Consider the following 10,985-nt stretch of genomic DNA (forward strand, 5'->3'; position numbering starts at 1 on the left):
ATTTCTAAGGCATCTGTGTGGAAGTCTACTGTGATTTTTTTTTTTTTTTTTTTAGACCCTCTAACAGGAATTCTATTTGGTAATGCAGAACTGGAAATATGCTCTGTTTCCTGGTGGAAAAGAAGTAGCAATATAACCTGTTTATTATATGACTTATTTGTTGTCTGTGAGAAAATGAAGCCTCTCATCAGCTAATCCATAGAGGGATGTGGTGGCATATCCCGGGCGGGGTCTGGACCGTACAACGAAGCTGTCATGTTGTGTGTAGCTTCTGCAAGATCTCGTTTTCCCATTCATCAGCAAAGGTTCAGCTCTCCCAGGAGCATTTGTAGCAAGCTTTGCTATTTCTGTGCTTGTGCAGGATGTGAAACTATTCCACTGGCAAAACTCTTTAAGTGGACTGAGGAGTTTAACCACATTAAGTGTTTCCTTACAAATACAAATTCTGCTGAAATGTTTGTGTGGCCAAACTAGGTTGAATGTAAATTGCAGTGAACTTTTCGCAGGTAACTTTTCGTGGCCCTTTGTGCTTTGTATCATAGCATGTTATTGCTATATAAAAAGACAGATGGTTTGTAGTGCATAGTTCTACCATTATGGTTGTTGAGCCCTTCATCTCCTTCAGATGGGCAACTCTAAGTCGTGTCACCAGCATCACTTCAGTTTATTATTGCATGTCAGCAACTCATTGTAACAACAAGGAGGAAGAGGTGGTGTGTTTTGTTTTTGTTTTGTTGTTTTTCTACTAGGCTACTTGTTGACTATATCCACACAGTCTCCTTAAGGCTCTCAGTACTTTGACACAGAATATCCAATATTTTATCTTCCCCTTTGAACATCAGTGTGCTTACAGTCTGGACCCCTCAACTGTTGCATGAAATATAATAGTCCAGAAAAACATTCCTGTTTATGCCCCATCCCTGGAGGTGTTCCAGGCCAGGTTGGATGGGCCTTGGGCAGCCTGAGCCAGTGGGAGGTGTCCCTGCCCATGGCAAGGGGTTGGAACTACATGATCTTTAAGGTCCCTTCCAACCAAAACTATTCTATGATTCTATGACTCTATGATCTTGAGATCTCCAAATTCTGGCAGTGGTACAAGGCTTGTGGTGTTGGTGCAGTTTACAGCCATGATAAGGCAGCGATAACGCTGTGAAATCTGGCCAAGTTTCCTTGAGATATTCTTTTTTTTTTTAATTACTAGTATTGATCAGGAAGAGAGTGTGGAATTTCCTACCTGGATGTCTTCTCTACGTTATATCCTTGCCACTAGTCTAGATAACACACGGATTAACATGGAAAGATGAAATGCAAACTTGAGCAGAACAGTACTTCAGGGTATCCACTGAGAGGACTTCCCTTCAGCGCCAGCCAGATGGACTGAGTGGATATCACAGTTCAGGTTCGTAAACAAACTCGACTCCATCTGTCTTCGAGATGAATTTCATTCCCATTCCCAGCAATGTAATTCTCACAGATTCCCCTCTGTGTAATCCATCTTTCTCTCACATGTGCACACTGTTTCTTTCATTGACTAGTAAATAGGAAAGGTTTGCTGCGCAGCTAGAAAGAACCGTGCCTTCCCTGCTCTTCCTTGATCAACATTTCCCTGAGTCCTTGCTGGCTGTGGTTTGATGAAGCATTTCCTACGTCTCAGGTATGAAGGAGGAAAGGAAGCAAATTTCCTGCAGTTCAAAGCCTCTTGTTTTGCAGATTTCTCCAATAGCAGCATGACTTTGCAAATCGTATGTAAGACTGTGTGTAGTATTATTATTATTATTATCATCATCATCATCATCTCCTCCATCATTTAAAATTTTGTCACAGGAGGATTAACTTGAACTGAGCAAAACTTGTTTCCAGTCAGGGTGTGCTGGAGATACTGATCTCTCAGGACTGCCCTAGGAATAAGATAGGAAGGGAATGCAAAGGTGTCTCTTTGTCTACTATGTATCTGGTCCTTGAAAGAACTGACATATCCAGCAGAAAACTGATGGTGGACAGTGATAACGTCCTTGCCTTTAGCTGATTTGGATCTACTGCCTCTATCCCATGTTGGCTGGGGAGACATTTTGTGCACAAAGGTACCTAAACAAGCCGAGTTGGCTTTGTAGCACTTTGCGGCTCTGGGGCTGAGCCTCTCAGAGCCCCAGTGAAGGTGTCCCATGTGCTCTTTCTTCCTTTGCAGCAAACAGACTGTTTCAGTGTAGATACTTCTCTACTTAACCTTTGCCTCCTGTTGTGCTTGCATCCTTGCAAGCTGCTGGTGCAAGGAGTTGTGCGAGAGCTTTGGAACTCACCTCCACCAAAATTAGCTAAATTACCAAGCACACAATATTTAATGTCTTAAGATGTTGAAGTCCAAGTGAATGAAGTTAAAGAGGATTGAGAATTCGCCCTAACAGGCATCAGTGGAGTGGGCAGTGGGAATGAAACTACAGTTAATCTGCGCAGTTAAGTTTTCCAGGCAGTACAGCCATCGTTCTAAAGGGGTGCCTGTACTTTCAATGAGAGAAAAGCCACTTTTTCTTCAGTACAGCTGGTCCTAGCAATGTTGTCTGCCTCCTTTTGGGCTTTTACTCAATTCTTCTTCAATATTTTGTTTCTTTGTCTGCCTTGTTGTGCCCCTCCCTTCCCCCTCCCTCCCCCCCCAGCATTAAACATTTACCCATCAGCTGAGAGCAGTGTTTTGGCACACTGGAAGTCATGTCAAAGTTCTGAAGTGCCACTGGTGAAACAGCTCTGGCATTAAAACAGAATGACTCACATCTGTTTGTAGCTATCTGTGGTCTTTTAATTACCCGGCTAACATATTCCATGGGAGAGAGCAGGTCTGCCTGGAGCAAGGTTAAAATTATTTGGTGTTTTGTCTTTAAACAGCAGGTTTCAAAAAGGAGAAAGAAACAGAAATGCACTGTTAGGACCTTAGCTTCTCAGCTCATATCCTGGATACATCAAATTGCACTGGTAGTGCCCTGGTCTAACTCAGCATGCATTGAATGAAATGCCATGTAAATTATTTAAGATCAATTCTAATTAAAGCCAGACCTCTGACAAGGCAGAAGTCGTATGTATTGTGTCAGCTTCTTGCGGATTCACTACTATGTTTTTCTGCAATACTTCTTAGTCCAACTAGGCCATCATCTTGGGACGAGAAAATGTCGTAAAATTCACATTACATTTGCTCCTAAGCTCAGTCTCATTCCTTCTGAAGTCAACAGGAGCTCTGTCCCTGCTTTCAGTATCCTGATGTTCATGGCTTTCTGGCTTAGCAGTAATGCCTGCTGTTTGCTGGCTGAAGCAGGACACGCCTGTTGCTCTTGCTCTGCAGTTCCTGCTCCATGTATTTTTACTGTTGGGTTTATTTCCTTGATGTTTTCCCTTATTTCTCTAATACGCCTCGGCTCCCCTCTGCATAGAAATCCTCCGTTTCTGTGAGAGCAGACACACCAGCTTTCTTCATTCTGAATGGGAATACTTGGAAGGAAGGTACTTCATCACTGCTGATGGCATCTATATTTGCAGCAGAATTGATTGTGGATCAGGATCTCTGCATATCAAGATCTGTGTATCCAGCCAGACCATAATTTTGGAGTCTGATTCTGAACAGTTTGCTTTGGCACACTGCATGCAAAGATCAGTGTTAGTTTCCAGAAAAGCAGGACTTTGGTCTTAGAAGTAGTAACAGCTGTGGATCCCCTTGGCAGTACTTAACTCCCCAGGGGATTCAGTGATGCCTTAAAGTTGGCAGAGGTCAATATCTCAGGTCATCTATGCAGGCATATCTTGCAGTGCTCTCAGGCATAGACACCTGTATAACTGTGTTGACATCTGTGAGGTTTCCAAAGCAGCTACAGGAATGGGAAGAATCCTAGAATCATCAGGTCGGAAAAGACCTTTGAGATCATCACCCCGAACTCTACCTGGCCATTACTAAACCATGTCCCTAAACACTTCATCAGTCTGTCTTTTAAACACCTCCAGGGATGGTGACTCAACTACCTCCCTGGGCAGCCTCTGCCACTGCCTGATAACCCTTTCAGTGAAGAAATTTTTCCTAATGTCCAGTCTGAACCTCTTCTGGCGCAGCTTGAGGCCATCCCCTCTCGTCCTGTTGCCTGTCACTTGGGAGAAGTGACCAACACTTACCTCTCTACAACCTCCTTTTAGATAGTTGTAGAGAGCAATAAGATCTCCTCACCCTCCTCTTCTCCAGGCTAAACAACCCCAGTTCCCTCAGCGGCTCCTCATAAGACTTGTTCTCCAGCCCCTTCAGCAGCTTTGTTGCTCTTCTCTGGACACACTCTGGCCCCTCAATCTCTTTCTTGTAACAAGGGGACCAAAACCAAACATGGCATTCGAGGTGTGACCTCGTTAAAGCCAGGTATGGAGGCAGAATCACTTCCCCACTCTGTTGCACTGTGCTGAGAAACAAGCATCTTGCCCCACTACTGACATCCACTGCGTGATTGTCCCATTTTTAATTAAAGCAGGGAACTTATTCTTACAGTGACCTGACAGAATAAACCAATGAGTTTGAAGAAGTAATATATATTTTTATAAAATTGAGGAAAGCATTTTAGTTCAAAGCTCAGCATAAATAATAGAGTAGGTTTCTGCCTAAGCTGTGGCTTACCATCATGCTGGGACACAAATGTAAGAGAGGGGGGCGAAAAACTGTTCTACAGAGCTCAGCAGGTTTCCACATTGTTACTTATACATAAACTGAGGGTAGGTTGCTCCTTTATTCACGTTATGAGTTGATTGTGATTAGCATGTTGTTTAGCATCAATTATGCATGTTCCATGTTTTACAGACATGTTAAATTATGCAAGCTGTAGTCTTTAGACTTTGTATTTAATTTAAGAGAAAAAAAATAACAAAAACAAAGCAAACCTTTTAGTTTGATGGTCTTCCCTCCTTTTCTTGTCTGCAGCCTGGATGTTGCAGTCTGGGCAAGGTAAGTAAATGAGATGCTTCCCCATTTCTTTGTGCTGTCCCTTACCTCTCCAGCAGACACAGCACAGCTGCCAGCCTGCCACACGGGCCGCTGGCACCCAAGGAGTCTGGCTGTAGCAGTAGCAGAAGGTGTCTGAAAAACATGTCTGGTACCAAAATACAGGCATTTTGGATAGAAGTTCTGTCTCTATTTTTCTTTATAGTAACTGTTTACTTAAGAAAATTGAGTGGCAGTGGATCTAGAAGTGCTTCCCTAAGAACTCTTACCTGGAGTACCAGGCACAGGCAGGATCTTGCCCCTTTCCAGGGCTCATAAATTCAGTGTTTTGAAGTATGGGATACTTGAACTTAAATAGAGTCTCAGGCACTTGAACGCCGTGCTGTATTTAATGATGTGGTGTTGGTACTGGAGGAGACCTTTCTACAAGTACTTGTTGGGCAGTGTTGAGGTGTGGTGTGTTCACTGATCCTTTAACCTTATGTGCTCAGGTCTGGTGAAGAAGGAACCCGATCTGTCCTCGAACATGGACTCTTTTGAGCTGCTAGACATGTTTCCCTGATGATGAAGTAATGTTTGCTGTTGATCCCAAGATGTATTTCATCTACAGGGAGAGGAATGCTCAATTCCTAGAAAAATATGCTGGTTTGCAAATTCTCGGAAAGACTATTTTTGCTTTTCAGCTGTTTGTTCCAACTAATAGTCTTCCAAGTCCTGGAAAGACAAGTTTGGAAAAAAGATTGGGGTGTGGGTAAATGCAGCATCTCAAAGAATCCGTCTTGAAGGCTTCACGTAGCCATAAAGCACAAAATACTTCATTGTACAAATTTAAGTAAAAATCACAAGCTTCAGCTATGCTGTGCTATAAGAAAAGAGCAGGAGGGCTCAAAGGCATGCTGAAGGTCATAGGTCCCTGCAATCGCAGGAGCTTAGTGAGGTGAAATTCCCAGCTGAGAAACTAAGAGAGCACATCCTCAGTTATGAAAAGTCACCCGAGTGCAGAAAAAGACAAAATCTGGTGATGTGTTTTAACCCTTAGCATGCATGCAAAGTGAAGCAGCTGGGCCTGCAGTGCATGCACCCTGCTTTGTGGTGTTGGGCTGATCAAGCACAATGCTCCTGTGCAAAGAAGAGCCTTATGTGTATTGTCTTTCATCCCCAGCCAAAATAGGGACTGCTGTGAAGACCTAATGGGACAGAGTACCAACAGACGACACTGCCTGCTAGGACCAGTGGTTTGAGCAGAAGATATCTGGCTGCTACTCTCTTCAGCTGACTGAACTACACAAAGCCATCCTGAAAACTTTAAAATACGCTGTGTTTTTCAATCCTGTGCTTATTGCAGTAATGAAAAAGCCCTTCGAGGTAGATCTTGTTCCCAGGGCTTTACACAACTGCTGAGCTGTTGTCCACAGCTGGAGAGCAGGATGGAGAGGGCTGGATTCAGCCTGATGACCATGGGCACATTGAGCCCCAGGGGCATGTTGATACGGGGCTCCTTGTTAGTGTTACGGACATTAATGTCTTTTTTTTTTTTTAAGGAGTAGGAGGATCCATTTTATTCAACACCAAACCCACTTAGGACTGACCTTTATTTCATTATGTAAGGTGCCTCTCCCCGAGGTACTAATATTAAATAGGAGGGCTGGGCAGTGCAATAAGATTCCTCACTCAGCGATATTTTGATGTTACAAGTTATTGGCAAACAGATAAAGAGGAATGTGATGCTAACAATCTGCTTTACTATCAGGATAAAATCCAGAATAGTAAAGGGCCAAAAATGGAGTCTTAATGCACACAAAGAGCTCGTAATCCCAAAGCATCTCTCCCTAGTGTTACACAGACTGTTATGTTGCAGGGTACAATTCAGTAATGATAAGCCAAAATGTCCAAAGTAATTCATCACAGTCACAGATATTTAACAGGGAGCAGGATCAGCAGCAAAGTAGATAAAGTATCTCATTTTACAGCAATGTCACGGCAGCTCCTGACAGGCTACGTGCACATGCTGTGCAGTCAGTAAACATACACCTGTCTAGGTAGTAGCTATATAGAGAGATACATGTATAGAACATGCACACACATCTCACAGAAACAGGCGGGGAGGCTCATAAACTACGTTTATGGAAAGGCACGATTAAGCTGAAGAGGCAACAAAATGTTCTGGGAACTTAAATGAAAAAAAAAAATATGTTGGCAATGGGACAATGCGTAGACAGAACAGAAAAATCAATTATTGTTTAGCTGCAGTAGAGGATATGCATCATTTAGCAAGGGCTTTTATAAAATATCCCAAGAATAGTGACATCACTTCAAAGGGCCTCAAAGAAGCCAGTTATTTTATGAGTTACAGTTCCTAGTGCCATATCACCACCTGCCATATTGTACTGAGAGTCAGTCTACTGGACCAAAATGGAAACAGATTACAATATATCGGAGGTTATTTCACCAAGTTAACACTGAGGCATCTCTCAGCACCTGGAGATCTAGGAGCCTGGGAATTGTACTGTATCTCCCATATCGTGCAAATGATTTTAAATGTGAAACAGCTCTTCGAGGAGAAAATGTCTTAACTCCTGAGCGTCATATCTTCAAGACGCAGTGTGCTCCATGGGAGCATTGTGCTCCTTTCTAGGCCTTTTGGTTCCTTACTTCTACCTAAGCTGACAAACAAAGAAACCAGCCTCTTTTGTGGTTTTCAGGAGTTCCTTGTATCTTTTACTATGAATAGCATCTGAGAGCATTGAAAGTAATGATAGCATTCTAAAACAACAATAACACTCCTGCAAAGTATCTAGTGGTCACTTGTTCTTTCCTGGAATGGGATGTTGGTGGGAGTGCTACATGGTGTTCCATCTCAGAAGGATATTATACATTTACACTCATAGTTAATCATCTCCAGTTATGAGACTGATTCCATTCAAAACAATCCTGCAATGCTGTGAAAGAAAACTATGATAACTTTCATGATGTTTTTGGAGGGGTACCCGAGCTTCAGCATTAGGTGCAATTGTTGTGGATTCTGAGACAGGAGGGTTTTTATCCAATACAAAGATGCTATAGTCCTGTTATTAATATAGACATTAATTTGTTTTCAGTTCTTAGAACTCAGGTTTTGTTCGTGTACAAATGTGGCTATGGAAGTACGTATGTGTGCCTATAACATCGATCATATTTTTTCTATTGCCATTCACTAGAGTATCCTGATAACTAGAGTACGTAATAACATAGTGAGAGCTTGCTGTGTTTTTATTTCCACAGGTCATATAAGGTACTCTGTGTATTTACATTTTAATGGTGCATCTCACTGCTGTGCTGCCCCCTTTCCCAACCATTTAACCTCTCTCAACTTCTGCTTAAGGAAGACTTTGTTCTTGGTTGATCTACCTTTGCTCAAAGGCAAACCCTCCCAATAAAATGAGAAGCAAATAAGAAGTAGATAAGTTAGACTGAGGTATTACTGAGAGCAAAGGATACTTCAGAGCAATAGATGTCTGGGATTTTTTTTGTAGCTCTTGTGTTCCCTAAATGACATTCACCAAATGACCTTGTGCTCTATCCAGACCTTGTAATTTGCCTTTGTCTAACCTGTAATCTTTAATTACAGGATTGTGAGCTTTTCAACCACTTTTCTGCAAATATTGGTGTAAATGGAGAGGAAACTGAAGCAAAGAAATGGGGTGGAATCAGTGGGTTGAAGGAAGTGTGTGAGAAATGTTACCGGGGATGTATGGCTGAGATCGTGGCTCAAGGTTGTAAAAATTTAATGAAAGTTCTTGCTTGTCTCTTCAAAGCTAAGACGGAGCTCTCTTTGAAGATATTTGTCACGGTGATATTTTGTGGGCTTTTTTGGGTGTATAAGTGTGGTGATGTGTCATTAAGGAGAGGATTTTCAGGAAGAGTAGGGGATCACTATAGTGCAGGTCTACCATAGAGCATAGCTGCTGACTCCTGTCTACCCTTACCTAATTCAGTGTAAAATGCACTTTCCACTGCTGATCAGTCCTATTTAACCTTTCCTATATATCACACTTTGTTTCAAATTAGGAAGAGTGTAATAGACTAGCAGGAAGTTCTCTAGGCTAAGGATGAGCTAAGATCCCTCTGGGGACTCATCTCTACAATTGCTTTTTGTCTTTGACTCTGACATACAAGTGTTACTGCTTTCTAAGATCTCATATAAATGGGACTTGGGGAATGTTAGGCTATTTGTGCTTATGGCTCACAAGAAATTCAGCCTCTTTTATGTGCTGCATCTTGAGTGGAGCTGAGAAAGAGACAGCTGGTTACTGAGCTTGTGCACATTCACTGTGCTGCATTTGGAGGCTCTTGGAAGACAGACACCCTCTCCCCCAGCCCTTTTTTTGTTGTTTCATTTGTGTTGGTCACAGTGACCCTGTTGTTACATCAGGGACGTGAAAGCAGTTTCTGACAAGGGTAGAATTCAGGAAAAGCAGATACATTCCTGTGTCTAACCTTTGAGTCTCTGTTGTATGGATGTGCTCTGCCAGTAAGGAGCAAAGCTCGTGTCTTTGTTTCTTAAATGTACCCCAAGACATAGATGACTACTATGTAAAAAGCATATAAAAAGTGAAGAGATATAACAACAAAACCAAGCAGTAGGCCAGGTTCAAACTGCTCTTGATAAAATCAACACAGGCGTGTTGATCTACAAATACAACATTGCCAGGTTTCTCCTTGTAGAGCAAAATATATCCACTTCCTGTTTTAGAGCTTTGTCCCATTTTCTCTGTTCTTTTTCTAGTTAATTGCCATCTGTAGCATGCCGCAGTATACTTTGCCTCCCAGTGGATTCTCCTTAGGCAAGACAAACTTTAACTGTCTTATTTTTGAGTCACATACACTGTGGTCTTGGTCCCTGCTAGCTCAACTTTGCCTATCTATGTTTCCTTGCCGTTCTTAGATGTCCTTGGGATCTGCTGGGAACTCCTAAAGACAGTATAAAACAGAAAAAACGGTGCCTTGCATGTGTAGTCTGCTTTGGTTGTTTTCTTTTTTGATTGTGCTGCTGACACTCTTCTTTTATTCCTCAGAAGTGCCTTGAATCTTGTGTAGACACTTGATAAGTATGTGTGAAATGTGCCTGTTGTGTTCAGATCAGACCTGCTCAAGTTTCGTTCTGCACCAGCAGCTGAATCCCTCACCAAGGGAGCTGCATGTGTCACTGTGACAGAGCCTTTTATACTGGTATAAAACCATGTGAAGTATGCTAGAATAAACCAAGTTGGTGCATTAGTGAATCTGACCTGTGTGGTTTGGTGGCCCGAGAAAACAGCAACTCAACTATTATAGGTATCTCGGTAGTCATTGCAATTTTCTGTACCCTTCTTCTTGGGGTAGGGAAGGGGAATCTGAGGCTATTTGAAAAATGAAGCCTATAGAAGAAACAAATAGCCTGCTTTGGTATTAGAGTCATCAATCTTGGTCAGGCATTATTGCCAAAGAATAACTGGGCTGGAAATATATGCATGTCAATGTTCAGTCATTACATCCATTAGATACTAGTTGGCATTGATACCTATTAAATAAAAGAATGTGTACTGTAACTGCTCCAGTTTTCTCTGTGTGGAACATCCAATATAGTGATAAGAGGCTGAAAATGCTCTCAGCAGCTCCTTTATTTATGTGTATGTAGAAAGGGAGATTGTTAGCTGGACAGACTTTAACACTGTAAAGAAAAAACTTGTTTCTGTGGCAGGAGATCTACAGTCACAATCAACAACTTTTAAAGGATTCAGTTCAGGAAAGTGAAGCAGTAGAGATGGGGCCAGTGGAAGCGTATGCAAAGTGACATGAGCAATGTATTTTTTTTTAATTAGGGCAAGAAATAATAAATCCCATTGTCTACAACTCAATTGGAGGCTTATAAACTTGTAGAAGGAGGTTAATAGAATCATGGAATGGTTCGGGTTGGAAGGGACGTTAAAGATTGTCTAGTTCCAACCCCCTGCTATAGGCAGAGACACGTCCCATTAGGAATTACACCTGCAGATTTGAGATTGGAGGGAGT

This window comes from Cuculus canorus, chromosome 17, assembly GCF_017976375.1.
Source record: "Cuculus canorus isolate bCucCan1 chromosome 17, bCucCan1.pri, whole genome shotgun sequence".
In the NCBI taxonomy this organism is placed as follows: domain Eukaryota; kingdom Metazoa; phylum Chordata; class Aves; order Cuculiformes; family Cuculidae; genus Cuculus; species Cuculus canorus.